Source organism: Protopterus annectens, chromosome 3.part0 (genome assembly GCF_019279795.1).
Source record: "Protopterus annectens isolate FY-2018-M chromosome 3.part0, PAN1.0, whole genome shotgun sequence".
Taxonomy (NCBI): Eukaryota; Metazoa; Chordata; order Ceratodontiformes; family Protopteridae; genus Protopterus; species Protopterus annectens.
Window position 1 is genome coordinate 1162706358 of NC_056731.1, and position 21265 is coordinate 1162727622.

Sequence of the window (21265 nt, forward strand, 5' to 3'; positions counted from 1 at the left end):
TGCAGACCCCACACAGAAGGCACCCCAGCCAAGAATCAAACCTGAAAGCCTGCACCATCAAATATCAAGCATTACAACATTTAGAAACCACAGATATTATGAGGAACAGATCAGATCAAATATGAGGCAAAAATCTGCAATTTTTTTACAAATGGTGGTGGGTAGGGAATTCAGGTCTTTAACACCTGCATACAAGGTACAGGGTTCAAGCCTGAGGTATTCCATACCACACCACCATGAGTTGTTCTAGCCACCAGTGTATAGCAACTGGGGCATTCACACACACACACACACACACACACAGTCTATGCAGTTACAACTGCATAGACTTCTGGGATTTCTGCTCTTACATGTTTCCCAGTCCGGACTGCTGCTGAAACAGTCTGCGCATGCTCCAGACTGTCTCAGCAGCAGTCCGGAGTGCGCATGCGCAAATGTTTAATTTTTTTATCTTTTATTTTCTTTTATTTTAATTTTACAGCTGGGGGGGCTGCAGTCTGGCAGTCCTATAGCACGAGCCACCCCTGCCCAGTAGTTACTGCCCTCCCTTACACCAGACTTTAGCAGTCTTTGAGGTCAAATGTGAAATGGCATCAGGAAAGTACTGCAAAAACCAGCAAGGAGAAAGTTCAACAATCTCGACAAAGTGAGAAAAAGTATTGTTAGAGCTAGGCAGAGATAAATCTTGACAGGTTATGAAGGCTGACAAGAGAGGGGGTATTGTTGTTATTGATACCAGCAGCTATAACCAGAGGATAGAAGAAATGTTGAGTGACACGAACTATTATGAATCTTTAATTTTAGAAGAGATTAAAGAATCATACGTCAACTGGTACACAGCATTGACTGCAATTTAGGATGATGGTTTGTTAACAAGTAACTTGTTTGACTATGTACCTATGACCTTCTTCCTGCTTGCCTAAATTCTTTGGAATCCCTAAGCCACATAAAAATAGAGAAAACCCTCCTTACAGACCAGTGGTTGCAAGTGGGGGATCCCTGATCAAAGTTCTTGCCATCTACCTTGATTTTTTGTTACAACCTTGAGCTGGGAAGAGCATTTCACACATAAAAGACTCTAATGTATTTTTAAAGAAAATAAAAAACGTTACAATTGATGCTGATAGCATTTTATTAACAACAGCTGTGGAATTATTATATACTGTACTTCCACATAATTATTGTATTGAAACAGTGATTGATTCATACAAGAAAAACAACAATGGCACATCAGCACAACATGAAAGTACTTTTAGATATGGTGCTTAGCTACAATTTTTTTTTACAGTTAATGGAAATTACTATAAACAAAAAAACTGGTATAGCCAAGGGGACTGCTATGGCCCCTAGCCTAGCCAACATAGCCCTAGGCAAGTGAGAGGAGGATTACATTTTTAACAACAGACAATACATGCAACATATCACAGTGTATCTGCATTTTATTGATAACATCTTTATTGCATGGAAAGGAGACACTGCTAGTTCTAAGGTAGCACAGTCTCAGTTTACACTATGGTGTTAAGGGGAAAGGGGACTTGGTTAAAGGAATGAGTTTAATGCTTTTATTGCTCTTAACAGAACCACCCTCTCTAACCACTCCCTTGCTCCAAATAACCTGATTATATATAAATTAATGAATGTCTTTAATGCTTTTCATTATACTCAACTAGGATCGCTTGTTTGTGTGTTTCAATAAAGAATATTCCATTTTTAACTCAACAGTGGACTACCTACTATTTCGTTATTTTGAGGTACGTATTTTAAAGTTTGAATTTTATTAGTGAACTAGGTGCATAACATATTTCAAGGAGTGAACTTCACATTCTCCACACTGCAAAGTTTCTGCTGGGTTTGTTTTGGGCCAGTATAGCTTACATAATGGGTTTTCTGAGGCATCGAGGGATACCACCGATTTTTTTTATTTTTGCAGTACAGTAAATACCTGCACCAAAACCTTAACTTCCACTGCTGGCACATTAACAACACCTGCCTCTGAAATGGCTAAGAAACCCAGCATGCTCTGTGTTTTTAAAACAGCGTCCATCTGCATATCAAGCTGAATAATATCTAGTTATTATTAAATCTAGACTTGTTAAATGGATGGGTAATCACAAATTTACCCCAATGTTGTGTGGTAGTAATCAACTTTATCTTTTGAGCTGATACCTCACAATTTTATTGGGATACCCACCTAAGCTTCTTATAAGTCATTTGGGCCACAGGCTCCGTAATGTGCCTATGAACTTGTGGACCTATGCTGTGTACCAAGACAAGACCATGTACTTGTAGTAGCCAGTTAGTTGATTGTGAACAGCTTTCTGTAATAACTTCTCAAGATGAAGTAACCAAGACAGAGGTCTGCACTAAAATTCCTTCCCTTAACATTGTACCACAATTGAGAAAAAGGATAAAAAATCTTTCTTACCAAGGCTTAGGAACTTGTCCCTCAGGAAGGAATCTGTTGCTTAGGATCTGGACCAACATAGCTATAGACCATCCCCAGGATTCATGAAGCTCGGCGCAAGGACGGTTTTAGCCTTGCATCGAGCGTCCTCCTTACAGATGGTGCAGCAGCGCAACATGAATATTTATGAGGGCATGCTGCCGCACCCTCGACATGCACAGGAAATGTGTGCGAGTGCAGGGGGCATGTTTAAGTGCTCTACGGAGGCGTAAACATGCACCCACAGTTGCACAACCTACTATGCTTACTATTAGAGCCCACCTCTAATAGTAAGCAATTAAGTCAGTGTCCGTGGATACTGAAATGTATGCTAAGCATACAAGAGTGTACACGAACACTGAAATAAACTCAAAGTAGTAAACACACAAGCACATAGTGGAATGTTGAGCCCTGTCCCTAGAACTATCACAATTAGATTCCCCCATGTCCCTATTTTACATTTGTATTGCTTCATTATTGAAAGTGTAAGCGAAGCGCAGCGTGTTTGCACATTGCTGCCCCATGCTTAGCGTAGCTTACACATCAAAATCATCCAAATAGAAAAGAACATGCGGAATCAATGTTAACGTCAATAATGTAGTGGTTAGAGCATCTGCTTAACGAACAGGCATGCACAATTCGAGTCCCACTATAGCACATATCATTTTCCATGTGGAATGTGTATATGAACATATTTATAAATTTTTGCTGTATAACCTACATAATAACATGTAAATGTGAACTGGAGTACTGCATGAAATGTTTAACTAATGTCATTCAATCAAAGTGGTAGTGTCATAATGAATAAGGCACCAGTAAGCAAGTGTAAGCACAAATAAGCAGTAGTAAACATATATAAGTACCCGTAAGCAAGTTTAAGTGCATTTGCGTGGGTGTAAGCAGTGCCCACACACATTAAGCATAGTAGAAGCTAACCGAATTTAACAAACTGTAATTGGAAGATAGCACAGCCTACCATCGCGCAAACACGCACACACCCGCTCACAACTGCTTAAAAGTGCTTTAATCACTCTGTATCCAATGGCCTTTGTTCTGGCAGCAATGAAATAAATGGCCTCTGAAAAGGCAAACCCAGGACCCTGCACACCACAGCCAATGTGATTTACCCCTAAGCCATGGCAGATATACATAAATCTGATGTTATCACAAACATATTGTCCAGAACAGTCATCCAACAGCATAGGAAATGTATATAATTATGTAGATGTATGTGCATGTGTATGTACAGATATATAATACACACACACACATATATATATATATATATATATATATATATATATATATATATATATATATGAAGAATGAACATCGTGACAATAAAGCATACAAAAAGAATGAGAAGGGAATCAAAAGCAACTTCAGTATTATTTAGTGCTGTCAACTTATGTCATATCAAGCTGGGCAGGGGTGAGAAAATCACTGCTACCCACACCACAGGCAGGACACTACCAATGGGAGCAACATGTTTGATCTGTTAAGTCTACTTTACAAACAATCACAGGGTAGTCCCTGTTGGCACTATGCAAAAATTGTTAGCGGAGTGGACTTCCGACCATTACACAAGCAAGGGCAGGTATGTTCAAGGACCAAATGGTGGAAGAGCCTGATGATACATGGGTTGGGACAACATACGTGTAGGGTCCCTAATGCTGGGGAGAGGGCAATGTGTGGAGGTGTGTCATGGCTGTGATAGCAACCGGAGAATGGATGGTTTGCATGTATGTCGAACTTGGGTGGGGTGGAGGAACCATGGGTATGAAATTATGGATCCAGGCCTGTCAGGGTTGGATGGTCTGATTCTAATTGGACCACCCTATGGAGGTCAGTGAGTTTGTTATAAGTATATATGCATACACACATGTGTACATCTATATGTAGAAGTACATTCCCTGTAACACATTCATTCCTTTTGCAGACATAAATAACATGAAAGTGCCCCTACAAGCCTCAACAGTAGATAGAATAATAGGTTGTGCTTAAGAGGGAAGGGAAGAATCTGCAAAAATGCAGAAGTGTGTACATTGTCCGAAATCAGTGCTGTTCTCAAAAAATCAAATGTGAGGACTTTCTCACACATGGAATCATTCCTGTGATCTGCCTGCTACGTCAATGCCAATCACCTGGCCAGCAGTTTATGCCTGGTGAAAGTGCTTAGTTATTTGGTTCTGTGTTTTATTAAAATAGTGAAGACCTATGTTTAGTCCTTGTTGGCTGTTTTATTATTGTTTGCGTATTTTAACAATTAAAAGTGAACTGGAGCGAAGTGTCAGTTTCATAATGAATAAGGCACTAATAAGCAGGTTTAATCATAAATAAGCAGTAGTAAGCATATATAAGCACAAGTAAGCATGTTTAAGTGCGTTTGCATGGGGATATGCATTGCCTTACAGATATATATATATATATATATATATATATATATATATATATATATATAGATATATATATAGATATATATGTATGCATATATATATATATATATCTATATATATATATATATATATATCTATATATATATATATATATATATATATATATATATATATATATATATATATATATATGTATATATATATATGTATGTATATATATATATATATATATATATATATATATATATATATATGTGTGTGTGTGTGTGTGTGTGTGTGCGTAGATATACACAGATATACAGCTATGATAGGAAACAGCACACAAGAATGACATATGTTCACAGGCAATGCCAATGGAAGTGAGGGGCCCAAGCAAGAAACATGTAACACGTAGCATGACCCCCCCCTCCAGCCAGACAGAGGAAACATACACACAAACCCACAAACAATGTAAATAGTCCACTGCTCCCCAGACCACAGGCAGGATACAACCGGGGGGACAGAGTGCACCCGGGAAATCTAATCTTGGAACAGGTAGGAGCGTCCCTTGCGGGACACCCCAAAAATTGACATATAACCAAAGGAAGCTGATACAACAACCATTCTGGCTGGGGTGTGTACATACCCAGAATACAAGGGTGGGAAAGCCTGATGACCCATGGGTAGAGACAACATACGACATGGGTCCCGTGAAGTGGAGAGTGGGCAGCGTGTAGTGGTGTGTTCAGATCTGACCTGCACCCAGAGTAAGGATGGGTGCAGTTGAGGAGGTGCAGGTGGGGGAACTATGGGTAGCTAGTTATGGGTCTAGGTGTACAGGTGTTGGCTGATTTGGGCCTATACGGACAACCCCAGGGATGTGAGCAAAAGAGTTCATTGGGCAGAAGCGTCGCCCAATGAGCAGCCACACAGCAAAGTCTAATCTACATGGCAAAGAACGGAATAACCAGATGTAGATGTATATCTGTCGAGGAATGTGTGTGCATATCTACCCATAGTGACATGGAGATATACCTCTCCCTCTCCATAGTACAAATGTATACATAAAGAGACAGAATACATATACATACCCACATATAGATATATACATATGCAGACACCCATACACCCATATGTTGTTAGATATACATAGACAGCAATATATAAATATATACATGTATGCATTCATACACAGATATATCTGTATATAGTAATGTAGATATATATACATATATACATATATATATATATATATATATATATGTGTGTGTGTGTGTGTGTGTGTGTGTGTGTGTGTGTGTGTGTGTAAATATGCACATGTAAATAGCTAGGATATGATACAGCAGTTACGGATTACATATGTTCACAGGCCGTGCAAATGGGGTTGAGGGATCCAATCAACAAACATGTAACACATAGCATCAACCACCCCCACCTAGACAGGTGAAACATACAAACACACGATACAAGTAAACACACCACTGCTTCCCAGACCACAGGCAGGATACTACCAGTGGAAGAGACCTGCCAGGTCTAATCTTGAAACAAAGACATCAATGTCCCTTGTGGGATACCCCAAAAATTACTGATCATCGAAGTCAGTCCTTGTAATGATTCATCAAACCAGGCTGTAGACTTACATGGACCATTAGGTTGTGCAAGCCTGATAACCCATGGGTCGACACAACGTACGACGTGGGTCCTGACAAGTGGAGAGTGGGCAGTGTGTAGTGGTGTGGTTAGACCCCACCCACACCCACAGTAAGGATGAGTGCTGTAGAGGAGGGGCAGGTGGGGGAACTATGGGTATGCAATTATGGGCCTAGGCGTGCAGGTGTTGGCTGGTGCAGTTGTATTAGGACCGCCCCGGGGATGTAAGTAATATTCTGAAATGGGCAGAGCTTACACCCATACCTCTCAACCCCTAAGAGCAAAACCACTGGACAGAACATAAACCGTTGGGGGAACAAATAGGGACAGAAAGCACATATTCCACTTACAACCTTAGAAAGCTGATAGAATAATAGGTATGCATTAGCATGACTCGGCTGAAGGATGTGGGGTCTTAAACCCAATTACTTGTCTGTATTTAATGGTGTCATTTCCCAGGTAGTTGCCAGACAGGTGCAGATTGTAAGAGGAACACATCAATAGTATGAAGCAAACTCTGGACAGGCCGCAGATTCTGTACAGTCGACCGGCATGCTTACACCTAATGGGCAGCCATTCTCGATATGGGTCCCACTGCAGCACAGTCCAGTTTAAATGGCTAAGTATGGTATGACCATATGTGTCATTGCATAACCCACTACACAACATCTACGAACACATGGTGGCAACACCCCACTGTAGGCATGTAAGCCGATGTAATAGGCATCACAAGGTATTATTGAAGTCCTCACCCCCCCCACCCAGGGGTTTGAGTGTCAGATGCAAACACCAAATGTAATGCATTTGCACGTGCGGGAGCAAGTGGGTGTAAGCCTGTTTGGCCTCTGGTATGCAAGTATCACACTGGTGAAGCAATGTAGAGGCTAACTGAGTGTAAGAAACTGCAACCGGAGGTTAGCATTGCTTAGCTCTGCGCAAACCCATGCACACCCGCTCACAACTGCTTTAAAGTGCCTTAATCACTCTGTACCCAACAGCTCGTGTTCTGGCCAGCAACAAAATTAACAGCCTCTGCAAGGCTAGAACTCAGGACCCAGTACATCACAGTCACAGTAGTTAACCACTACTCCATGATAGCAATACATATAAAGGAGGTATCAGCAAACTAATCCTCACCACAGGGAAATCAAATCAAACATGTGAACTGAATCTATGTACAGTGCAATGTTCTATAACCTGCCACAGACCATATATATGTGAATTGGAGTACTGCAGTAAACAGAGAGTTGAGGTGTCACTGTAATAAAGTTATGAAGTCCCCAGGACCCCATACAGTGTTTGTATATATGAATGATGGATTCCAGACACATATATAACCTGTAATGAATAAGACATAGCTTAGCCTTTTTGAAACCGACCAATTATGGAAAAGTGCAGGAATCCAGCCCTACTTAAACCGAAGAGGTGGGAATACGGCTCATAACTGGTTGTAGCATCCCCCTGCAGGCAGAAAGGCTGGAGTGAGAGAAGGCACTGACTTTAGAGTGCAGCGCTGGGGCATCCAGGAGTTCAAATTCATGGTATGGCTCCTGGTAAAGCACAATGACAGGAGACTACTGCAGGGCCAGTACCAGGGCTCGCAGTACAAAACAGAGGCCTGGGACAGTCTTGCCCGTGACCTCACTAGTGCCACAGGTATCCCCGGACTGGTGAGCAGGTCAGGCACCACCATGCAGACCTGAAGTGGCAGAGGGGGGATGTCCTGGAATAGTGGATCCAGGAAGCAAGGCAGATGCAGAATGCCCCAGAACTGAATAAGTACTCCTTCCACTATGTAGTTAATAATTGCCTAGCTTGTGTATACTATGGTTAGGTATGGCTAAATATCACTGTACTTCTCTGACAGCTGCAGATAAGTGTGCTGCGAACCAGCAAGCCTATGATGCTAGGCTGCAAAGGATGTGTCGCGAGACAGGTTAGTAAATAGCCTGCATGTACTGTCATAACAAATAAATGTAAGAGCCTCAGAAAGTGTTGTACCAGTATACAGATTTGTGTAATATGCTGCGAATAAAGGTGTAACCCCTGCATTGCTTCTGTTTATTCTGCATTCATATGTTGTTGTACTGTTCCAGTTGTTAAATAGTACTGTTGTAGAAAGCAGTGTTACCCACACTGTGGTATGCAGATAAAATGTGTATGAAGTGCTGTATAACAATGTTGGAAGTGAAAACCGGTCAGTCATATTACACTAAATGCATTGCAAAGCCACACAACAATTGCCTGATAGCATAGTGTACAGTGATCTTAACTGTAATGCTTTTGTCACACACAGCAGGGCTTTGGATCCCAGGAGCACCAGTGAGTTATATGCATAATCATTCCACACAACTGCACACAGTTTGTTAGAATGTTCAGAGAGAAAGTTGTATGCATATATACACTTAACAACTGTACAGATTATGCTAGAATGCTCAAATAGAAAGTGGTATGCATATTCATACCCCTCAACTGTTCCACTCTGCCCAGTATGTCCTGATAAATGGCCCACATCACTTGCCTTTTGCCCTGTTCCCCTGACAAATTAGTGTGATGATCCAAGAAATGTAGGCAGCTGTAAATGACATATAACTGATAGTCAGACTTGTACATAGTCAGAGAATGTACATGCAAACATACCTGTCATCCCAGCATCTCACCCAAAGTGTATGACAGCAGTCAGCAGTCTCCAAACATGTTGCATTACACCTGCATCTTGTCAAGCCTGTACGTAAGACACAGGTCCCGTACATACTAATCTACAAACATACTATTGTACAATATAACGCCATTGGGTAGTTTAATAATACATGTAAGGGACAGACCACTGCTATGACTACGAATGTTGTGTAAACTTCAAGGATTTATTAGTTGTTAATTGAACTCTCTCGCTCTCTCACCCCTACCATATGTGCAGAAATAACTGATTTACACAACTCATTTGGTATGTCTACACTCCCAACCTTTGTTGGGACATATGTCCTATTGGTTTATAAATATTCACATCTGTTTCTATGCATGTGCCATGTTAAAATACCCCCATACTAGTGTCCTGTTACCATCAATGAAACCAGCATGTTGTTGTAATGGCCACTGTTTACCCATATATGCATGTGTTCTGCCTGTTCTGCAACTATTTTATATCTGGTGCCCTGGGGAATGGGAATACCTATGCATGCTGTTATAACTAATCATGAATGCTGTTGACTATGACTAACCCATATCTGACTTAAACATGCTACAACATAGCTCGTATGGGAAGGCTGGTCCCAGCGGACCCACCTGTCCCACCTCAGCTGGCCATGGCACCGAGCACCAGCACATCTGGGGCCCAGCCTGGGACCTCCTTGTCCATTAGCCCTGCACCACCTTCGGGTGGAACCGCCACAGGGGATGGGGCTCAGCCCCCTCCGGGAGCAGGAAATGGACAGGAACCTGTCACCCATGGTACGGTCCAGGCCATGGTGCATAGGGAGCTCGACAGGGAGATTCGAGACCACCTATGCCAGCTTGAGGGCCGAGTGGTGCAACTAGAGGGTGAGCCTGCCCCTCCTACACAGCCCCCAGCACAGCCACTTTCTGGGCTGTGAAGGTGCAGTGGTGACTGTCCATGGGTGGGGACCTCAGTCCCACTGTATCCATTTGTGGGCTCATGGGCTTGCAACTTCCAAACACCCCTCCCTGTCCAAGGTGTTCCCCCCCACATGTGTCATATACCACCCCTGTATGCATCTTGTTTGTCTTGTCTGTCATCCTACCCAACCTATCCTTCCTGATCATACCTACTCTCCTTCCCCAACATCCCACTCTCACCTAAAAGTAAAAGAAAATAAGGGCAATTTGTTCCCGCAAAAAAAGCATGCCCCATATATAGCTGTCCATTTTGCACATATGTCCACTGGACACATGTAAACATTTCTAATTGGCATCACAACATACTATTGTTGTCCTCACCCCTCTCTCAGGGTTGTGAGTGTCCAAATGTACCGCTGAATTTACTGCATATGCACAGCCATTGCTGTAGAAGAAATGGACATCTATGGACCTTCCCTACACCCTTCCTGCACATCCCTAGCTACCTTGCCTACTGTCTTTCCATCTTTATGTCCCTTTTTAATCACTTTGATATCACCCCTTTTTTCTTTTCTTTTAAAGAAATTAGCACGAGGGTAAGCGGGAGTAAGCATTTTTAAGCAGCAGTGAGCAGGTTACAGCCTGTTTGCACGGGGTAAGCACTGCCTACACAGGTTAAGCAATCAAGAAGGTAACTGAGTGTAAGGAACTGTAACCAAAAGTAACCACTGCTTACCGTCGCACAAACCCGCGCACACCCGCTCACAACTGCTTAAAAGTGCCTTAATCTCTACGTATCCAATGGCCCTTGTTCTGCCCAGCGACAAAATAAATGGCCTCTACAAGGCTCAAAACCAGGACCCTGCACACCACAGCCAATGTGATTTAACACTAAGCCATGGCAGATATACAGACATCAAATGTTTTCACAAACATAGCATCCAGCACAGTCATTCAACAGTATAGGAAATGTATTCCATTATGTAGACGTATGTGTGTGTGTTTATGTCCAGATATATATGCATACATAGATATAGATATATATAGATATATCAAGAACATACCATGTGACAACAAAGCAGTAAAAAAGAATGAAAAGGGAAACACCAGCAACTCTTGTATTATGTAGTGGTGTTGTCCTATGTAATATCAAGATTCCCTCAGACAGACATGTGTCATTAATACACGCTAACATTAAATACATTACTTTGAGCATTTCATTTACAGTAATAAAACAGATCCTGTCCAATCATTATGTCAGAACAGTACTCTTGCAAGGTGCTGTGTGCAATATCATCATCATTAAAAAGTTAAATGGGGTAACCATAGAGGGACCGGTAGTGTCGTGTGTACAATGGGGTCGTCTGCATCATGTGTACCTAGAACCTTTAGGAGTCATGTGCATACCAGGATCATGTGCCTGAGAGAGGGGTGAGCACAACAGTAGTATGTTGTGATGCAAGTTACAAAGGTTACATGTGTCCAGTGGACAGCTATGTATGGGGTGAAAGTTGTTCTAGGAACAGATTGGCCTTTTGTTTCCATTTTCGTAAGGTGAGAGTGGGATGTTGGGGAAGGAGAGTAGGTATGCTCATGGAGGATAGGTTGGGTAGGATGACAGACAGTACAGCATACAGGGCTGTATATGACACATATGGGGGGGATACACCTTGGACGGAGAGGGGTGTTTACCCATCACAAGCCCATGAGCCCCCAAATGGAAACAGTGGGACGGAGGTCTCCACCCATGGGCAGCCACCACTGCACCATCACAGCCGCAAAGGTGGCTGTGCTGGGGGCTGTCTAGGAGGGGCAGGCTCACCCTCTAAATGTGACACTCTGCCCTCGAGCTGGTGTAGCTGGCCTCTAAACCCCTTATTGAGCCCCCTATGCACCACGACCTGGACTGTATGACAGCTGACAATTTCCTGTCCGGACCTGCTCCCGGGGGGGGCAAGCCTCATCCTTAGTGGCGGTTCCAACAGAAGGCTGTGCAGAGCCAACAGAGGTGGAGGTCATGCTGGTGCCCGGTGCCATGGCCAGCTGAAGTGGGACAGGTGGTTCCGCCGGGACCTCCAATCCCATGCAGCCTATGGTGTTGCAGCTTTAACACAAATAAGGCTTAGTAATAGTCAACAGCATTCAGGATTACTTATAACTGCATACATAGATATTACCATCAACCCAAGACAACAGATGTCATACATTTGCAGAGGGAGCACAGCACATGCATATATACTGCATGACATCTGTCCAAAGCGTAGATGACTTGTGACTGCAGCTATGAACAGTGGCCCACTACTGGCATGTCACTGTGATAACCTCAGACAGTGACTGTCATACCACTGTTTCATGTGTTGTATGTCCAATCAGGGATGTGATGGCAGTAACTCTCATCACTGTCACCATGTACTGACTGCAATCCTCACACCATGCTTCTGCAGTTCACAGATGTGTGTCATGCGTGTAACACAAGAAACAAATGGATCCACACACTGACCAGTCCACAGATGACCCTACAGATGGGGGTTTCCTCACAAACAGAGCACTGTCTTGTCAGTTATTAAAACATGCAGACTAGCCATTACCACTCACAACTTTTTAAATTGGCAGTAGTCTGAATGAAGCATAGCTACACTTACATGTTGTAGTCATGTCTGGCACATCACCCTCCCATCTTTAGGCTATTTTCCACTGTGTATGTCATCTGAGGAATATCCAGATTTCATCTGTGGTGCTGTTTACCAAACACCAGATCCAGGTTCCACTCACAGCGACTGTCATGGGCAAACACCAACATGATGTTCCCAGATATTGTACTGTGTTTCTATGCAATTGGCTATGGAAATGTCACCACAGCTGTTCCACATGCAATCAGCTAGAGGAGGACTGCAATAGGTGCAGAGGCCATCACCTACAAAAACACAAGCTGCTGCTGAGCAGGTGTACATCTCCACATCCACCAGAGATCGTGTGTGAGGGACAGACAGGGGCAAAGTACATCAGAGAAGGGCTGGGAGTCTACAACCTAAGCATTGTCTGGCATACACCTACCAGTACAGGGGTTCAAACCCCTGACTGACTAGCCATACTATTACAAGTGCATGCAGTTACTCCATCTGCCACATAGCTGACATGTTGGTGTGCTGCAAGAACATATATGCGTGCTGGTGAGCAACATCTGCAACAGAGATATAGTAGACATACATTAGGTGTAGTACACATGGCTGTCCACATGAACAAATGTCATTGTCAACGCAACCACACTCTCTAAGGGACTCAGACACATTGGCACACTTTGGCAGGCTCACAAATACACTTCCTAACTACTTAGTTTGCTACACTACAGTAATGCACAGGTATTACATGCAACACAGGGGTTATCCTGAGGTTCTAAGGGTTAGGGCATGTGACCGTGTCTGACATCAGTCAGTATGCCAATGGGAGTTATACTGGGTGTGACTGTGGTTGGAATCATCATACCCCACACACAGACACAAGATGCCAGTACTGACATGCATGTGTGCATTGCTTCATGGGTGTGTAGTGGTTGGCTGTGCAAGATGGCTGTACAAGGCTGGGTGAGGGGTAATCCTTGGCATCAGGTCACCTGACAATGGTCTGCGGTGTGGTTCAGGGGTGTAGTGTCTGCAATGTCCCACACAGATGGGTATTGTATTAACTGTCCTGTCATCCTGGTTACCATTGTGTGTGGCCATTGCTTTGCAATGCATGCCATGTTTGTGTTTGATAGTCATTGACATAGACATTGCCTGGGATGTGCCCATCCCACATTAATGTACAGTGACATGTCTAAGTGTACCTGGTTTGCCTGGCACATGTTGTGTACACAGACTGTAATCATCAGGTGTGCCAATCCTGGCCTGGTGTGGCAGGACCTGCTAATAGACATCAGGTTGACCCTGTACCTGCATTGATAGCATGATACAGGTATTCCCTGGTGTCAGTGGCATCTGTCTATACAGGGCATGTGTGTAAGGCATTGTATGTCCTTTGTGGATCACATTCGATGACACCACATATGTTGCAGGCGTCCAGTGGGGAACATAGCGGAGGCGCATTGTCTGCAATTATGTGCCTATTGTACTGGTGGACAGGGTACCATGCCCTCTGCATTCACACCATGCCTAGTATCTGTCAACAATGTGCAGGGTAATAGCAACATAGCAGGATTTTCTAGGGAAGTGTGTTTGTGCATGACACATGGGTTCAGACCGTATTCTGGGTAATAGTAGGGGTGCTTACTTTGTTCACCAGGCCTTTTGCCAGATGTAGGCATATAGCTTGCCAACACAGTCTCTTGGCTGATTGAAATCTGTAATCCTCGTGAGGTGGACATTGTGACATATGATATGGCCACCATATAGGAAAACTACAAAAACTGCTTCTTAACATGTCCAGTGGTTAGATACTCACAGCCACCTCCACACAGGCTCTGACTGTCAAACACACACTCACCTGCCACGTTTTGGACTAGAACTCCTACGTAATTAGTTTATCACACTACAGCATTACGCAGTTATAGCACGTGCTACAGAGATCAGTGGGTTACTTCATCCCCAAAGGTGTATTTCACAAGAAATGACATCAGCAGGGTTACCAAAATAGGGCAAATTGAATTTCCTGCGAGTAGCCCAAAATGCATTGCTCACAAAACAGACAATGAGACACACACAACTGACATGCGTGGGTATAGAACCCATGACCAAGACCTATATCACACTACTGCATGGAGATGTTATAGGACGCACCATGAGGATTACAAGGGAAGTTGTTCCCCAGAAGTGTATTTGACAAGGAATGACATCAGCAGGATCACCAATGTAGGGCATTGTAAATTTTCTGTGAGTGAGTAGAGTATAATGCATTGCTCCCTACACAGACATTTAAACACACAGAAAACACATAACTGCCATGGTTGTGGATGGAACCCTACCACAGTTCTAAATCACACTCCAGCAGTACACAGTTACCCAATGCCCTACAGAGATTACTGGGTTACAGCGGTCCCAGAGGTGTATTTCTAGGTGGGTGACATCAGCACCCTTGCCAAAGTTGAGTATGCGAATTGTAAGGAGTGTGCATACTCTAAAAAGTATTGTTCCCTTCTTAGGCAGACAGACACACACACACACACACACACACACACACACACACACACACACACACACACACACACACACACACAGTTGGCAAGTCTGGGATTAGAACACCTACCAAACTAGTTTATCATACTACACCATTACACAGTTACAGGACATGCTACAGAAATTACTGGGTTACAGCAGTCCCAGAGGTGTATTTCTAGGTGGGTGACATCAGCACCCTTGCCAAAGTTGAGTATGTGAATTGTAAGGAGTGTGCATACTCTAAAAAGCATTGTTCTCTTCTCAGGCAGACACACACACACATACACGTACACACACAGTTGGTAAGTCTGGGATTAGAACACCTACCAAAGTAGTTTATCACACTACAGCATCACACAGTTACAGGATGCACTACAGAGATTACTGGGTTACAGCAGTCCCAGAGGTGTATGTTTAGGTGGGTGACATCAGCAGGATTGCCAAAGAAGGGCATTTCAAGTGTACTGCGAGTTGTACAAGTCTTTTACCTGTGTGTGCCCACTGCTTATTGTCGTGAAAACACATTCATACCCACTTACAACAGCTGAAAAGTGTCTTATTCAGTCCTATATGACATTATCAACAACCCTTGCAGGTCTTGAACTCTGGACCATGCACATCCAGGTCACTGGACTTACCACTAAGCCATATGGGGTGCAGACATGTTTTATAGGTTCATAGGTTCATAGGTTCATACTAGGCTATCTGCCCAAGGGCATTTATAAGCCTAGCCCATAGTTATTTGGCTTTGAATAAAACTATGCCTATTATTTTGTTGTGCCTCTGTCAAGCAGTGACACTGAAGTAATCCCTGGGGTATATCTGCAATCTCCCATCCATTGGTCAAGATTCCTCTTGAACAAGACCAGAGAGGTGCTCTGCCTCACATGCACAGCATAGGGAGTCTCTGGGTGATGAATCTGTCCCTCCAGCACGTTCTATTTATAACCGTGTCAAGGTTTAAGTCTCCCGCCCTTGTGGTTCTGAGGGATCTATGGTTTTTATAATACACATTTTACTACAGGTATTCCACAGTACTGAAAACAAATGGGACAGTCACTTTGTGTGCATATATACAGTACCCTTGAATGTACTGTACTCTGTGAAACAACATAGACAAGTCTACATATGTACAACTGTTATAACTAAATACTAAATACATATATGCACTTACGGGATGTGTATACACACACACACACACACACACACACACACATATATATATATATATATATATATATATATATATATATATATATGGGTCTACTTCATATGATCGACCAGTTCATGACTGACATTTTTCATTTAGTCGACAGTGTTCCCTGCCAAACCAAAATTCTGCCCCACTATAATGGGCTGCTAATACCTAGGCTGTGCCCCATACACCTAACTATATATAACAACTCCATGGTCGCACAATAACAGTTTTTGGGCTGAATACTTTTTTTCAGTCAAATTGAACTTTGTCCAGTCAAATGAACTGTCCCACTGAAAAATGAATAGACCCATATATATATATATATATATATATATATATATATATATATATATATGCATATACACAGACACAGCTATAGCCATATGTATAAACATGTCTGAACACCCTTTGTGACACAGAAGGGTTCCAAAGGAATTGACGTGTACACAAAACACAAGCAACTCTTGTATTATAACATTTAAATCTTAATCAGTTCACCAGAGAAGGGATGGTTGTTGTGTATGTGGAGTTTGGGGTGGGGAATAATGGCTAAGGAAATGTACCCTGGGGATTGTGGAGTTTGGGTGGGGGAATCATGGGTATGAACATACACCCCGGCGACCACATCTGTGTCACTGCTCGACAGTGGCACAGGAAAATAACATACCCAACAGTAGTTGTTCTTGACTGTCTATTCTTTTCTATTCCTAACTATGTAATAATTTGTAGACTCCACTCACCATAGATGACTGCCATGGTGTGCAGCATGTTAAAAGACATAACACATGTGTATGTCTGGCTACAGGGTAGTCACACACACAAAAACACACACACTTGCCAGTATTGTGCTTACAAGTCTTGCCTATGTAAAGGTAACTGGTAGAGTGGTATGCAGTTGGGGTATGTACCACAGAACCCATACAATTACACTTACTCTGATTCTGCTTTTGATCTGGGTGACATCACAGGACTGATTACTTGCAGTGGGGAGGGGGGAAAGGGTGGTTTAGCAGATGATGAGGAAAAAGGCCAGTGCAAAAGTTGGTTTCTCTTTGGAAAGCAGTAAAACCCGCTGACATGACAGGATGCAGACACAAATACACACACACATCCACACTCAGCCATTTGCTGACACACACACACACACACACACACACACACACACACACACACACACACACACACACACACACACACACACACACACACACACACACTTGCCAGTGGTGGGATCAGAATTCCTGCCTATTTACAGACCACTATTACAGTACTACGCAGTTACGAGACACGACACAGAGATTACACATTTCAAGGCAGTCTGAATGCCCATCTAAGATTGAGGACATCAACAGGGATACTGACAGTTAAGATGTACATAGCTGTAAACCTGTGTGTTTAAAGTAGGAGTCCATTACAACCTGTATGCACAAACAAAACACATCATCTGCAGGTAAGACATAGGTAGGCCAGTGATGTATAGTTGTAGCACAACAAGCCCTGAACTGGAGTATGTCCATCTGTGGAATAGACAACTACTATCACTATACAGGGTTACAGTGGTCATGCTCATATACATAGAATCACAGGACTTGTTTGGATGCATTGACTCCAATTACACAAGGTCATAGTGGGCATGCTCATACACTTTGTAGCACAGGGCCATTTGGGATGCACAATGACTACAACTACACAAGGTTATACTGGGCATGCTCATACACTAAGAAACAAAGTGCTTGTTTGGATGCACTGACTCAAATTACACAAGGTGGCAGTGGGTACGCTCATACACTTAGTAGCACAGGGCTGTTTTGGATGCACTCCGATTCTAACCACAGAAGGCCACAGTGTTCATGCTCATACACTTGATGTACAGAACACATTGTAATGGACTCCTATTGTAAACACACAGGTTTACAGCTATGTGCATCTTAACTGTCAGTATATATGCACATCATGCAGGTTTACCACCAGATACCTGTATGTGGCCCGTAAATTATATATCTGCATCTGTGGTGTGTGATACACAAGCATACATGTACATGAAGCACCGCTATATATATATATATATATATATATATATATATATATATATATATATGTGTGTGTGTGTGTGTGTGTGTGTGTGTGTGTGTGTGTGTGTGAAGTATACACAATCATGCATGTGTGGAAGTGACAGACAATAGGTTAACTGGGACACACAGGTGGATGTTAACTACAGCATGTGTCACACACATTGCTGCCCTGACAGGCATACATTGATATCAAGTTATGGACAGTGGCCTTATACTTGGAATATTGGCATGTGCAAGCATAATATGTGAGCCCCATTGTCTAATGGTACTGAGGTGCAGGTGTCAAGATGACCTCTCCTGGCTGTGTTAGAAGTTGACATTATTAGCAGGACCGCTCCACTAAGCATATCTGGCATTGGTCATCTACACAACATCTGCTGCTGTCCATCACCTTAGATGTAGCATTTGATACCAAGCGCAATACTGCCACTCGCAATGATGTCATGGTATGAATGGCAACTGCTTGACCAAAACAATGTGCCAATGTCCTGCTGTAATTATGAGGTTGTCCAGTGTCTGTCATTCCTGGATATCATGACTGAAAGAAGACATGCCTTTGTCGCAAAGCACATGCATCCATGATTCAAGGGAGTGTGGATAATACCTAGGTCGCATTTACCCATATAGTGGCATTCCAAGGCACAAGTCCTAAACACAGAGGTAACACCCTGACACCTACAAGACAATTGCATTGGATGTTTATGTTAACCAGTGCAAGATGTGTGGCCTTCGTAATCCATTTGCTCAATGTAGACCATACAATGGGGAATACTGACATCTGTGCAGTGAAGAACACCTGGCTGAAGGCTCTGTAATGCACAATAGCACTACCACCATATAACTCAGATCCAGACATGTGGGCCATGACACTGGTACTGACCAGTCCAGGTGGTAGTGTCCACATATTCATAAAGGCTACTCACAAGTAAAGACCACTACTCTGACATAATTCATCACAGATGTGTCAGACACAGGTGACAGTGGCAAAAGCTGCATTCTATGTAGTATCCTCATATACATCCACCACCATGTCTTCAGACTACCAACACACATCCATACATGTGGTATGAAATAGTATGGTAGAACACCAAATAACCTTCGACTGGTGGACTGTACCTAGCCCTACATCAACTATGCAAAGTACCCATGTACTAACACAGTTGCATAATGTGTTATGCAATGCAATAATACCACTGTTTGTAACCAGGTCAGTTGTACACATACCATGGTCCCTCAGATGTTTTCAGCATTAACACAGTTGACTGTTGCTGTACACCAGTAAACAACACCCTCATGGTTGGATATGACCTAGATGTACCTGTCCTGGATATGTACATCCCACACTCATACAACATAAATGAGAATACCATTGCTGTTGTTGTCCTTTGTACATTCATTACACACATGCACATGGAGGATAGGTCCATGGCTGCTGAATGCTAACAGTACATATGGTTTGATATCTATGTTGACAGAGGTAATATTCCCTCTCCACTGGTCACCCATGACACCTATCATATCATACAACAACCCATGTGGCATGTATGTCATTAGACATGTCCACCTAATGCAATGCCTACAAACATACCCAAATAGCAGGATCATAGGACCTACACACATAGACTGTATTGACAGACTCAGGGGAATACAGCTATGCTCTGTATGTTCCTGAGTAGTTACAGGTGATATGTCCATGACATGTACAGCCATGTGTGCCCACAGCTCCTACATATACCCCATGTCAACAATTGCAAGCCATGCATGCTATGTGCTGTCTGGACATTAACCTTATTACCACAATAGCCAGAATGTGTTGGGGTGAGATGTTTACAAGCCACAGACCTCGCACATGCTTGAATAAGTGTAATGCCTAGCTCAAACAGAGCACATTGCTGGCACTCTTCAAATAATCATGAGGTGTGTGTGGCAAATATGATGTGTGTGTGTGGAAAATATGATGTGCTCACTGTTGACCATTACAGTGCCCTGTCTTCACAGTGGAACTGTCAACTAACAGTTTGTGGGATCTTGACATGGAATATTGCTGTGTGTGCATCTTGCTGATGTGCTGTTGCATAAATGTACACTTGGCTACTCAGTGAAGGTGGCTGTGTGTCCTACCAGTACATGAATACAACATCCATTATGGTGTAATGCTCATCTAGGTTTCACACATGGTGTGGGGGAGGTGTGGAATGCATTCTCTTGACCTGCTAGTCCACTTACTGATGGAGACTGCATATGTTGACATGTTTTGATGTGTGTTTAGATTCCATGCATGTGCAATGTCTGATGTTTGAAGGTGACTGCTGTCTTAGTACACCATGCAGTTGCAATGCAACCTCAACATTGCCAACTGTATATGGTGATATGCTCAAAGTACAGAAAGCTGTACTTTAGGTATGGACAGATGTTTGGACATAACTACTAAGTGGTGGGGCTACTTTGCAGATGAATGATTACTGTGGACAGCTCACAGGTGTGCTACAACCATTCCTACAATAATCTGTGTAACTGCTAAGCTATGGTTTTGTTTAATGAAGGGGAGGACACACAACATAGAATGCAGTAAGGGTGACACTGAAGGCAAACCTCTTGACACCTGGAACAGTAACACCTATCTGTGCATATATTGTGCATATATCAGCACAGTTGGCAAAGGAAAGAGTCAGTACACTTTGTAGCATGTGCAATATTGCTGTCACTCTGTAATACCTATCATGAGCTAGGCAGGTGTGTGATTCACAGTACTGGCACATGTGGGTGTGTGTGTCCATATATGTCTCGTATGGTGGGGATACATC